A 14,889-nucleotide genomic window follows, 5' to 3' on the forward strand; every position below is an offset into this window, starting at 1 on the left:
ATCAGGGAAACCCACCCTAGAGGGAGTACCAAACGGTATCCAGGAAAGAGCAAATAAGAAAGCAAGGATAGAGAACAAATAGTAAAGGACCAAAGGTCCATCCTCGGTGAAAAGAAGTTCAGCACCGAAGGGTAAGGTCTTGGATGACCAAGAGTCCTGAATCGTCTCTGAATACCGTTGGAAGTGGAGTGCCATTGCCTTGTGAACCCGTGACAGGGTCTTACAAATTTGGTGTGATTGGATAAGGGAGTATCGAGTAATTGCTTGAAACCCTGGGCAGGGGACATGGGCGGGAATAAGGCGGTGATAAGCTGATTTGAGGTCTAACATTGAGGAAACATAAGCTGTTAAGTGTGATGATGAAGTTGTGTGTACTCTTGGAGGTAAAGCGCTAGGCATTGCTGGTCTGTATATTTGAAAATGGCTGACAGGGACCTGCAGTTTTTGAAGAGGCAGTGGAACCTCCGTGGGCACACAATAATCCCATCTTGAATATCTAGAAAGTGTTCAACATAGAAGTCCATCTATTGACGTGATGGAGCCCAAATTTTTGCAAAACTTTGGGCCTTCATTTGAGAAATAATGTTGGAGACTTGAAAAAACATTGTCGTTGATGTCAAAAGCAACATTGTTGTTGATGTCAAGAGCATGAGCAAAACCAATAATAATGGCAACTTCCTTATCTATAAGCATAAGGAGACAATAATGTGTAGTAGCACACTAACAATGTTTATATGCTACAACAACAACACACTAAAGGTAATGATATCCTATTATCTATGCGTATCCAAAGCATTGAAGTTACTTTATAAAAGGCGACAAGGTAATTATGACTTTGAAGAATCAGAAGAGCATATGTTGAGACCAAAGTGAACAAATGTAACAGTAACATATGGCTCAAGCAATTCAAACTAGTGAAATCAAGAAGAGGAATAAGACACAAAGTCCAAATCTTCATAGCATATTTCATTGAGGCATTGAAAGATTGCTAATCGAAATAGAACAAGTATACCAAGTACACACAATGTCTACAGGGATGATGCTTTATTATTTGAACCAAAAAATATAAAATGAATGGCATCATTATCATAGCATGATTTGTAGTTCCAATATGTACGTGGAGGACTACAATGGCATACAAATGTTCAAACACTATGATATGAAGAAACATTGACAACATATGTAAAGAAGCACCCTCAAACTATACATTTGTAAACTATTGTCTTCAAATGGTATGTGGCACCGTGAGCAAGACTATCAGTAAAGTCTTTACATACAAAGGACCACTCAACACCCAAATAAAAGACCCATACTATTGAACCCAGCGTATACGTACAACAACATATATAAGTACATACTTCAAGTACTTGGCGATTTATTGCCGAAGAACTCATGCAACGTAGGAGATATATGATGACATCCTTATTGTGCGAATTGCGGTCTGAATGAGCAAGCAACGTTGAAATACATAAAGACGTCAAGAGTATAAAATCATAACATATACACAAAATGGGTTTGGTAAAGCAATGTCAAGGACGATAAAGACAATAATAAGTGACTGTGACATTGGATAGAGTATGTACGCATGGTTCCAGCGTGGATGGACAATGTATGCAGGTTAGAGTCAATAATTAGAGACAAAAAATACACTATTGGACAAACCATGATATCAAAAGAAACACTCACCGAATGGTGAGACATTAAAATGGTGGTCCCAGCCAAAGTATAGAAGGAGCCACTGAAGACAAAATTATATGCATATGCACAACGTAATGAACAACAACATTAAAGTGATGCAAAGTGTAACAACCACTTTTCCTGGGTCTTAACTACCAACACTAGTAAATTTAGCCCTAAATTTCGACGAGAAAAGGTCAAAATTTCGACCACAGTTGGTCGAATAGAAGACTAAAATTGTCGTGGATCTTTTTTAGTCAATTTTTCGTCATAGTCATTATTCATCTAAATTTTGACTTTAAAAAGGTCGACTTATTGATGAGAGGTTCGTCGATTTTCTTAGTCCAGCTTGAACTCTTATTCCCTCATTTGTGTCCATTGTTGGTTGAAATTTCGACCGACACCCCTTGACTTTTTTGACAGTGAAGCCAAACCTTCGACGGCAAAAACGACCAACTGTCGTCGAAATTTGTGACCTTTGTTGGTCGAAATTGCGACTAAGACCCCTTCAATCTTCTACGGTGGTGCCATACCATGGACAGTAGAATCGACCAACCGTTGTCGAAATGTGACCTTTGTTGGTCGAAATTTCGATGAACACCCCTTAATTTTCTACGGTGGTACCATACATTCGATAGCAAAGGGAAGACATGTTCGTCTAAATTGAGACCAACGCTTGGTAGAAATTTAGATGGGCTGTGCCAATTATTGCAAAAGCTTTGCTCTCATAGGAGCCTTCTAAACAACACAAAATTTGATTCTAAAGCATAATTGCTCGGTGCGAGACTCAGGGTATCGTGCACATTTCTACCTCCACACCATTGTTTCGTACATTACATGATTTATTTCATACAAAACAATGGGAAGGAGGAAGAAATGTGCACGAAATCCTGAGTCTTCACCGAGCAATTATGATTTACAATCAAATTTTGTGCAGTTTAAAAGGCTCCTATGAGAACAAAGCTTTTACAATAATTGATAATGTTTTGTATAGTTTTTGTTCTTTTGTTTTTATGGATATTCTTTATTTTCAGTTGTCAGTCAAAGAAGTATCAATATAGATTCTTATTCTATAGCAGATAGTAAAACAAACTAATGAATTATATAAAATCCACATTAAAGAAACATTAGCAAAAGAAAAGGAGTGCTCTAAGTCATCAGTTCTCACTGCTACAAAGGCAGCATCTCTAGCAATGAGTGCCAAAATTTTAGCACAAGAGACCACCCTAGGGCAATGCTGCTCCAATAGAGCCTTGGCCTCATCTATCAGATCAAATCCTTTCAAAGATTGATTTGTAATTGCGATAAAGGAAGTTGAGTTTAGATGCATCAAACACATTTCAAATCTTTTTCTTGGGAAGATAATTGATTGCTGCTGTCAGCGATCAATTATCTTCCCAAGAAAAATATTTGAAATGAGCTTGCACGCGTCTAAACTCAACTTCCTGTACGTTTATGGTTCATATGCGATTGTTTGGACTAGTTTGGTGAGAGTTTCCTTGAGTAAACAAAACATACTCAAGGAAACTCTCACCAAACTAGTCCAAACAATCGCATATGAACCATAAACGTACAGGGAGTTGAGTTTAGACGCGTGCAAGCTCATTCCAAATCTTTTTCTTGGGAAGATAATTGATCGCTGAGACAAAAAGTCTTGTCTTAGCGATCAATTATCATCCCAATAAAAATATTTGAAATGAGCAATCGTCGTCTAAACTCAACCTCCCTTACACAAATGTAAAACCTCAACTGCTTTTTCCTGAAACTTTGGTTCTTGAGACACCATTGCTTGTGAAGACTGCAGGGAAAAATAAAATTAGGAAAAAATTATTTATCCAGGACATAATATTTAAATTATTTATTGCTCAGTGATTGATTGCGTTTTAAATTATTTATCAAGTTCAAGTAAAGGAAATAGAGCCTGTATAACCATATTTGTTTGTCATACCCTTTTTGCAAGGAACTCAAAAATTATTCAAATTAAACAAGTATGAACTGTAAGAGACTAAGAAAGAAGGCAAAAGTGTTACCTCACTAGGATGATAGTAATAATGAGACAAAGAACCATGAAGACTAAATCCAAGGAGACCAGACATGAACATCTAGGTTCATTCAAATTCAAAATTTGGTTTGCCTTCATAGCACTGTCAAGTCAACAGCATGAGCATTATTTTGTGTCTAGAGTGTCATCGATGTTTTTAAATGTAGAATGAAATGGTTGTAAGTATGCGCATTTCTACCATATGCAAATGACTTTGAGATACAGACCTGTGCAATCCAATCTCCCAAGGAATAGATAGCACCACTTATCGCCATCTTTGCCAAAACAGGATTTGTCATAAAGCGATGTTAGAATAGTTACTAAAATGGTCATAAATTACGTTCTTATAGTAAAAGAATACTTTGACTTAAGAAAAAAACTACACAATATTAAAACATGACATTGTGCTTTAAAAACTAAAAAGGTACTTGTAACAAAGAACTTCATTTGGAATTGCTGGTTGTCACTATTAACTATAAGCTTATCTTTAAAGTTTGAGCTTCACTTGGTTTCGAGAATAGTTTAATATTCTCTACTAAACAAGGTCAACCACATGAAGGTGGAAGCTCATTTGGCCCCTCCCCCCCCCCCCCAACATCACTCTAAATTCCCCATTAACATTTAATAACATTCATTCATTCATCCATTTTTGAAATAAAACATTCAATCATTAAAATCACATGATAACATTCATTAACACATCAAATTCATTAACACACAATATTCATGAATAATTCATTAACACAAAATTCATTAACACGCAACGTTCATAAATAATTCATTAACACACAACAATCATTTCTTTTTGGGTTCCTTGCTGTCTTTTTTTTCATGAAATTTCTAAGAGGAATATCAATGCCCTCGTCATCCCCCTCCTTTACTAGTTCTAATTGCAACGCATGTGTCCTCCTCATTTGTTCAAGAACACGAGGCCGTTACACCAAAGGGGCATCCGCTGCAATAACAAGTACTTCATGAGTGAAATTCACACCATTTTATATTAGTGAATTACAAGTTTTTATTTAAGTAAAAGAACTATAAATCAAAAAATTAATTTAAAAGAACAAAACATAGATTTTCTTTACCTGAATGTGCGACATGATCTACCTACTGATCAGCCTGAACATCCTCTGGCACTCGTTCAGCACGACATGATTCTATATCCTCTAAAATATACACAAAAAGGTTACACCAAATTCAATTAAAGATGTTAAATTGTATTAATAATTACATAATTAGTTTTAAATAGAAAATGAGCACCATGGACAATACGATGCACATCAGGGGCTTCATGATGCAGTGTATGATCTGTGTCACGATTAACAGGTTGCATTGCAATGTCATGCACATTATTATCAAATAGATTGTTGCTCAAGTATTCAATTTCTAATATATTTTTTGGCATATTTACCTGTGCACATGATGCAGGAGACTGTTCGGTTGGGCCAGTGGAAGCTTGCCGTAGGCGTTCAGCCACGGCTGCATCGCCTTGCTTGAAGGCAATTCTTTTGTGTTCTTCTGTGGCCTCTAGATTAAAATCAGAGCCCTGCATTTTTTTATTAATTAACAAAATTATTTGCATTTTATAAATAATTTTTCTCTGCGATTCATTTACTGCTACTTACAATTCGTGCTTTGATTTTAGAATGTCCCCCAGAGCCAAGTTTGTACTGCCTAATCTTTTCCAGCCTGGCCTTTGTTGCCTTTGATGTGTCCTGCAACCTATGAAAAGTTTGAAATATGTGCATTATTACATTAATGTACTAGTAGTTAATACTATTGCATACCTTCTTGCATTTGCTGGTGTAATTCCTCTTTGAGCATCCCCTTTCTCCTTTGCATCCAAAATAAACTCATTCCATTCCCTCACTGCAATAAAAGGAGGACGCTCGTACTTTGGGTTCTGGACGAGACTCTTTCTATATGAGTCCCTCACAATCTTAAGATGTTTGCAAGCTTTTTCTAAAATTTTCTTCTCATTAAAAATATTAATACCAAACTCATGCTCTAAATCTTTGATGAGCTAATCTTTTACTTTTTTTTCTTGCAAGTTCCACCTTTTAAGAAAAAACACAAAATTGTTAGATATAGCTAGTAAAAGAAAAGACCCGAATAAAAGGAAAAATGTTGCACCAATTAATGATATGAAAAAAAAAGTGGGATAAAATTAGTTCACTTATGATATTCCACCTTGTACATATGGTGGGCCCGAATATTGCAGTGTGAGGTCATAAAGCTTCTTATAAAATGTATCGTTTCCTACAAAAAATGTCATGGGATAATCAATCCAAAGCTTCTTATGAATAGGTAAATGCATATTACAATATAAAAAATAATTATTTAAAGTACCTAGAATCTTAGGACATTTTTAAGGCATCGATGGTTCTAGGAAATGATGGTGAATTATCACCAACACATGCACTATGATCTGTATCTGGCGTAGCAGACGGTGCATCTCCTACCACAAAAAAAAAAAAATCCACTATGTGATGCACCCAAGATTAAAGTACAAATTATCAACTCATAATTAACACAAAACCAAATATAGCAAAACAAGGATTTACCAGCTGGACGTCCCCTTGTTGCCGACATTGCACTCGGCAATCTTGTATGGACGTTCGTCAACCTCCTAGGAGTCTCCTGCACTTGATGACTTGAACAATACATTGTTAGCAAAGACATTCTAAAATAATAAAAGTAAGAGTTAAGAAGTTTTTGAATGTTCGAAATAAAAAATTCTTTGTAACTTGTCAACTAAAAGATTATTTTACCAGTGGCGGTCGGAGCTTTGCTAGTACCAGCCTCACCACGTTGTCCTTGACCAGGTTTTGGATCAGTTGCCAAAAAATCCTATAACAAGAACACATATTACATATTTTACTTCACAACATAAAAGATTATAAAATATAAATCTTTATTGAACTTTTGTTATAACTAAAGATTCATTACTGCTTATTTCATAATGACGAGCTTGCACTCTCAAATCAGATAGCCTCTTCATCATCTCCTCGGATGGAATATTTGCTTCATCCAAAATTCTCATTATTTCTAAATTAATTATTTTAAATTTTTTTCTTCAACATAATTGTTACATTAGGTGTTTTTGCAATATCATCATCAGAAGGGGTAGCTATTGGCTTTGTACTTATTGTAGGTGCTTTTCCCCTATTCTGAACATCAAGTTGTGAGAGGAATATCAGTAAAACTATCATAAAAACTCAAAAACCATAAATAAAATAACGTAATAATATAACATTTTTCAACTATCTAATTTGTACAATTTCAATAAGGTTTACCCTTGCTGAAGAATGGGTGGGAGTAGCATCCTCGTGGCCTCTATCATGTGTGGGATCCATATCATCCTGTCACAAAGATTAAACATAAAAACTTCAGCTAACTGAAAGCAATAGACAGCCAAAAAAAACTTATTAATAAAATGGTATATAGTACTTACAACCCTCATGATAGTAACTTTGTTTGTATCTATGCGATTTAAATGGTAACAATATAAACAGTCAAATTATTTTTCAAATTTTGTTGCTTAGTAAACTACCCATTCACATCCTTGCAAAATAGAAAAAGTTTTGCTATTTTCCAACTCACTTATTTACCTTCCTGTGAAATAGTGGAAGAAAGTTTTCACTATTTCACAGAAAGGTAAATAGGTGAGTTGCAAAATAGCGAAACTTTCGCTATTTTGTAGGGATGGGAATGGATAGTTTGCAAGATAGTGAGGGCCATTTGAATGTACCTAATTTGTTTTTTATATATATTTAAACATATATATAGTTCTTGTTGGAAATGTGATGTATTCTTCGTCGCACTTCCAATGAACACTCGTTAAAGCATCCAACAAGGATGCTAGAGCGGCAACAATCTCTTTCATCGCAGGTTAGCATCCTTGTCTGATGCTTTGATGGATACCTTTGTCAGAATTCCAACACATGTTTAAACTCATTGTCACTTTTAGCATCAAGTGATTCCGACATGGCTTTAATTGAAATTGTAACATCTAGCTCTTTGTCAAAACTTTAATGAAAAAATTGTGACAAGCAACATTGCCATTGTTCGTCGAGACTACGATGAAGGTTTGTCACAATTTTGACGACTAATCGTCAAAAATAGACCTCAAACCTACTAGTACCACTTTAGAACATGACCAACTCACACTTAATACAATTTACAAGATACTCTAGAAGGTCACAAATGGTCCCTGAAATGTCCAAACATGACATATTTTTCCACTAGAAGATAGGAAAACAATGTGACGGATTTCAAACACCACCTAAGAAGTCTCTAACATGCTCTAAATTCATTTTAACCCCAAATTAAGGCTCCTACATGTATTTAACTTAACCACCAAAAGCAACTTGATCAAATAGCAACAATTGTGTTGGACTCCAATGCCCGAGAACAAAAATCTATCCATCTACTATGTATAAAGGTCAAATATACATTATTACAATGCCTAGCATAGGACTCAAATGTCTTTGAATTATACATTTTCATCAATCATAAGAAAGCATGAAGCACAAGTGAAAGAAGAAACAAATGTACACGCTCAATAGACTATCCATTGAACCCAAGAAATAGTTGACACACCATCCAACCACATAGAACCAAACAATCCACTCCCTCCATGGTAGGAGATAATCATTAAGTGTTGTTAAGAGATGCTGCTCTTGAGGACTGATATGTTGTAATTGATGGCAACTATATGCATTCCATATGTTAGCTATATATATCTTGATCATATCGAAGGATTGAATAAAAAAATGGCTAAGTATGTCAAAGACAAAGCTATTGACTATGTTAAGGAAATATTTCAGTGTGGACACCTAGTATTGAATCTTATGGTGCGAACATAGGTGGACCATGATAGAGTATAATCTATCTTATTCCAACATCGTAGCATTCAATGTTTTCATTCGAGCAAGTTATGAGGTTCATGTTATGTTTTTTTAAGGGATTTGGTTAATTCATCACACATTACTTAATATGCTCTTAAGGCCGACCCAGTGGTTATCTTAATTTTTATTATTAGTATATAAGATTGAGTTGTTTAGGTGTTTTGAAAAAATGACCAATGTTATGATTGCTATGTATTTGCAAGTTATGTGGTTAGAGGTTCAATTGACTGAAAAGGAGGGATAAGGTTTGAAGTACGAGAAATCAATTTGAGCACCCAATTGGAAATACTAGTACATTCGTAGATGTAGCACTCCAGTTCATTACTTGTGGTTTGTAGTCCATATATTTTGTAAAGGCAGTAAGTGTCCCTTTTATATTGGAGTAGTGAGATTTAGGTGGTGTGCTTGAATGCATGACATTACCCCTTTTGTACTTAAATCTTTGACAAGGTTAGTACTTCTGAGAGTATTCATTTGCGGATTCCATCCCCATCATGGCTTTTCCCCTAGCAGGGTTTCCATGTTAAAAACCATTGTGCTATAGTGTTGTGGATTCTTGTATTTTGTTTCAATACTTTACTTTTCATTGATTTGAGCACTAATTCACCCCTCCCCCCTCAATGTTCCTCAATATCGACACAAAGGTCATAGACCTACATGCGCACGGAAATGATGAGAGATATAACACTCATTCAAATATGTAGAATAAAAACAATAGAACATGGAAATACATGACATCTAATTACAATGTATCAAACAACATACAAGGCCTACGATACTTGGAAATCACATAAACATTATTATCCCAACACCAACAAAGAAGGCATGAACATGTTCTAGGTGCTACTCAACTACAAGCCTAGATGTTGAATAACGAGAGGGTAATTTTATTGTACATGTACATCCTTGGGTTATAGGATCACAACATATCATGATAGACAACATATTGAAATCACAAAGGAATTTGGATTGTGCATAAGCATACACCACAATCACTAGTATCACATAACTAAACATTCTTAAGTAGTAATCCTAGACTATTTTAAAATTTACTTGTAATTGTGAAATAACCATTACAAAGCTCATAACAAATTAGAATATTACAACATTCATCAAGTACTTATTACATTTATACAAATGTGTGGCAAGAGGAAACCCTAAGCTAGAGTTCTCCAAAATATTCAAAAATAAAACCATATACTCATTTAGCTAGAGGTGCCATTTGCAATATGACGATATATTGTATTTAAAAAATATGTTGTTCTAGTAGCAACTAGATTTGCAAGAGTTGAAACCCATGGAGCATCTTGGCATTTAGAATGATAGAATGAAAATAGCTTGCCCTTGACTAGAAACAAATTGGCATTATATATATAAATAACGCTTTGTTTGTTGCCCCATCACTTCAAGAATCCAAGAACTATAATTTATGAATGTGACATGTAAGGTGAGCTTAGATGCCATAAAATACTGAAATCGTAACTTTGAGGTGACTAAGATTTTCTACATTAAGATTGTAACCATCTCGTCAATAATGGCATAGTATTATCTTCTGTTATTCAAATATTCTAATCTATCCATCAATAACTCACTCACTCTTGCAAAACAAGGGTTTAAATGAGGGTCATAAACATTCGGTCAAAACTCTTCATCAAATCTTCAAACGAGGGTTTAAATTTTGCTTAAATAAAGGTAATTTTGTTTTGTTTAGGTCCAAATTTCGTTTATACGTTAGCAAGTATCAAATTAGGGCTTCCCCAATGATTGAACACCTTTAATAGTGGGAGTGTTGCATCCAGTTGCGACGCGAAGCCAGGCGAGTTCGTGTCGTAGATGTAATGAAATGCTGCAATGTATGCTCGAATGATGGCCGACAGTTCGAGTTTAGGGCTGCAGTAGATGCTCACAAGGTTTCCAAATGCTCCAATGAAATGCTCGAAGGATGCAGTAGATGCAATGAAATGCTGGAAATCCTCAAATGAAATCCGCGAATGATGCAGTAGACACAAAGAAATGCTCGAAATGCTCAAGTGAAATGCTCAATTGACATTTGCCGCTTTTTTTTATAATCTTTATGTTCTCGTGTTGGTCGCAATTGAGACCAATACAAAATATAAAGCATTGGTCGCAATTGAGACCAACACGGGCATGTATTAAAAAAGAAGTTTCCTTTATAATGATGACCAACCAAGCAATTTATATTTGATGGTTGAAATTAAAGGTCAAAATTTAGGGTTAAATGTACTAGTGCAACTAGCATATCAAAGAAATACAGTTAATACTTCATATTCATAGGAAGACATTTATATCAATTATGTTCATGTGAATGAGATTAATGGTTACAATAAGTTAAACGGAAATTTCATAACTAACATTTGAAGACATCATCAATGAATTTAACAAGGAATTTAAAATCTACATACTGTAGAATTCAAAACCGAAATCCATCTAGGGATGCTTCTGCAAAACCTAGGTTAGTCCATAAATACTGCCTAAAGAACAAATAGCTATACCACTTTATAGTAGTGACAAATACCAATATATCATCTAGGGTATCAAATACCATTGTATCATTTAGGGCATCAATACCACTATATTATTTAGGGCATCAAATACTACAGTATCATTTAGGGCATCAAATACCACTGATAATTTAGGGCATCAAATACTACTGTATCATTAGGGCATCAAATACCACTGTATCATTTAGGAAATCAAATACCATTGTATCATTTAGGGCGTCAAATACCACTATATCATTCTTTTTCTTTCTATTGCTAACTATGGCAATAACATGGTAGTCCTAGATAAATAAGCTCGTCGGAACTACTATTTAGAACGATTATCAACGATTGTAGTTCGAGAACAAGGATGGAACTCCTTTCCTCCGGCTATAGTTGGAGAATTCAAATAGTTAACTTCCGGGAGGTAGGGACCCATACAAGCAGGACAGGAAACAAAGAAAGGGTTTATATTCATCATTCAAATAAATGAAGACAGAAATAACAATCCACCAAATAAACCTATCTCTTGCATATAGTTATATTTCATGTTCAATTGAAAAGTCAATCATTCTAACTGGTTACCAATTACATTGATGAAGAGTTGCTTTCATTAAAGGAATAACTGAATCAATAATATAAATCAATCCATCATATCTTAAACATCATAAAATTAAAATACCTGTTATCAATGGATGTTTGAATGCATAACTTATCTTTGTCATGTGCATGTCTCGACATCTTGTGGAGAGGGAAAACATTGTTAGGGGCTTAACCTCCCAACCTCAGACCATAACTCATCCCCAAACAATCTCTAACGAGAAAGGCCCTCCTTACCTGAAAATAGACATGGAGCAACTTGACCAACCATTGAGCATCCTGGTACTTAATTCCACCACTTGACTTGACAATTGAGTATACTTGGACCATCATGAGCTGACTTGGATGTTTTAGTAATTTCTTTAAAGATGTTAATGCAATTTGAGAATCTGATCATAGTTTGTTCTTCCTTGTAGGATTCATCTCCTCTTCACCCATTCACACGACTTCACTAGCTTTGGGTGCATTACAGGAGATTGCTATAACAATGAGATCTTTAACATTACAACAATTACCAATGAGTAAGTCAAAGTATCATAATATAGGATTCAGATCCTCACAAGATTACTCTATGCATAATATAGTAAAGAAGATGTTATGGGAACTATGATGTATCCCTATGTAGTTATCATGCAAGATCAGAAATAAAAGAAAGAATCAGAGCTTATGCCTTATATTAAAAAATATCTCTACATGCAACATACATGTTACACATTTACAAATGATTGAAAAACAGTTACAATGATGTCCCTAACGCATCAGGGTGCGGGGCTGTATTGGTAATATCACCTGACAATCTCAAACAAAAGAAAACAGAGGGAAGGAACAACTCATGTGCTATCATATAATCATGCCATCATGGAAATATATCATTTCAACTATCCGCAAGATAAGAACATATAAAGGGAGCTGATTAAACATATTTCATGAACTGAATATGCTGGTTATGATCAGTATCGTGGCTTGGCTACAACAAGTTTTCAATCATGCAACAAACTTCTGAATCATGATTTAAAGCTGATAAAAAAATAGTGAGTCTTCAACTCAGAGCAATAAGTGCAATTTAAATTGAACTTCCAAGAACCAAAAACTAAAGGCAGCGGGTAGTGTATATAATTCCTTGTGCACTCCATTGGTTATCAAGAGAAGGTAGGTGGTGAAGAGTTACAAAGCCAATGCTCAAAGAAATTGAAGCCACCAATTCAAGTATTTGACTTATTATCTTCCAAGTAATAAGCTCGATGAAAGAAGAAGAAAGAAACATAGAGGGCCGCTCAAGGTAAAAATAATAATCAAGACCCTAGTCAAAGGTGAAAGAAATAATAATATTGTCTTAGTATATATAACACCATGGTATCTATAGATACCTATATATGTATGTATGTATATACATGTATATGTGTAAAACCCCAACCATATATTTCTTACATATACACCAAACATCAAGTATGCGTATACGTCCTTATATATATATATAAAATTGGTTTACATATGTACACATATACATGTATGTACATGTATAGATATTTAGGTATCATGTTGTCCAATATGATAAGACATGCTTATGCACCAGGAGGCTCCAACTATACAATTACAAAGGTACAAGTTTGCTCAAATATCAGTTCATACTTAGTTGCTTTACAACTTGAGGTATAATGCTGTTATTTCCAGAGTGGCACAATGGATTGGTGAAGCAGTGTTTTTGAGATTGCCTTGGAATCCAGGGATAATATCGACGAATGAGTTGCATCTGAACATGTTGCTTCACATTGTGGGAGATTTGATTTCAATTGTTCCAGAATATGCCATAGAGCTTTTTGCAGATTTATATGGGATCCTAGTATTGGTATATTTATTTATGATTGCTTGAGGACAAACAATCTCTAAGAAGAGAGGACTGTAATGCCCCCCACCACCCCGCCCTTTTTGTGGGCATTGAAAATTAAATGATAAATTAATAAAGTATTAAAATGACTTTGTTGGAGCTTAATGAAAATTAATAAAGACATTTTAATTTTAAAGAAGGATTCAATAACGGACAAAAATGAAGGCGATGAAGAGATAGGTAGAGGGAAATTGATGAGTCACTACATTTGACTTTAAAAGAAGAATTATAGATTCATTTTAGGGGGATTGGTTTATTCATTTCTTGTGGCAAAGCTCTGAGAGCTTCTTGTTTCAGTTCTAGTTTCTTGAGAACAAAACTCTTGGGATTCTTTAAGTGGATTGGTTGGAAACCCGATTTGTTTCTGGAGAGTGGATTCACGAGGGAGTTCACAGTTGGGTGAAATTGTTATTACCTTTCATGATTGTTTGGAAAAAAACATGGTTGTAAGGGTTTATCTATTTTGAGGGCAGTGTACATCTCTACTTTCAAATATTGTGAGTTTTCTGAATTAACTGCTGATGAATAGACAACTAGTTTGCATGAAAATTGTATGTTTAAATTTCCTGTGGTAAAAACTAGATAAAATATCATAGAGGGATAAAAAATTTCTTATATAATTGAGCTTGTCAAGGCAACTAAAATATTCCTAACCAACTAGAGTGCCCCTTATTGTAAGTATGAGGGCATCTGGGACACATATCCTTCCATGGGATTTCAGAATTTCTCATTTTATTATGCCTTGATTTTGTTCCCTATGCCCCCATGAAACTGGATCCTCAGGCATCGAGTATGCCTCAATCTCAAATCCCAACTTTTCTTGCCTTGGAAATTGTTGTGTTCTGTAGCATTATATATCTTTGAAGCTTAATCCATTTTCCCTTTAGTATTGAGTATCCTTTAAGCTGATCAATGCTTCTTGTTATGTATACCCCTGACTTTTCTTTTTGTATTATCTGATGGAGAGTTTAACATACAATGTTTGCCAAAACAAAATGAATTCTAACCTCTGCTGTGTTGGTATATTCAAACAATTCCATTTCACCATCAAGTTGCTAATCTTTCAGGTCCATATTCATCCCTAGAGATCAAAACTCATTTGTACCTGAAAGATAGTGCAGAAAAGATTTCCCAATTGTGTCTTTATCATGATCCTTATTTAGTACCTCTCATTTGTAGTCTGTCGTCAGCCCTTTAAAATGAGTCCATTAGAAACATTTTTTTCTTACAGTTATGATATTCTTGTTGTGTTAGTTTGTTTGAATTCTGTTCATT

The 14,889-nt window shown here is 34.9% G+C and overlaps 1 protein-coding gene across 2 annotated transcripts in view; it reads left to right on the forward strand.

The window, feature by feature from the left end:
* Window positions 1-14,889, forward strand: part of LOC149557007 (SUMO-activating enzyme subunit 1B-1-like) — a 175,453-nt gene that overhangs the window by 80,894 nt on the left and 79,670 nt on the right. The gene's annotated exons all lie outside the window — the stretch shown is intronic.

The sequence above is a fragment of the Cupressus sempervirens genome, chromosome 5 (genome assembly GCF_028749045.1).
Source record: "Cupressus sempervirens isolate cs-2001-9-10 chromosome 5, ASM2874904v1, whole genome shotgun sequence".
NCBI classification, from domain to species: Eukaryota; Viridiplantae; Streptophyta; class Pinopsida; order Cupressales; family Cupressaceae; genus Cupressus; species Cupressus sempervirens.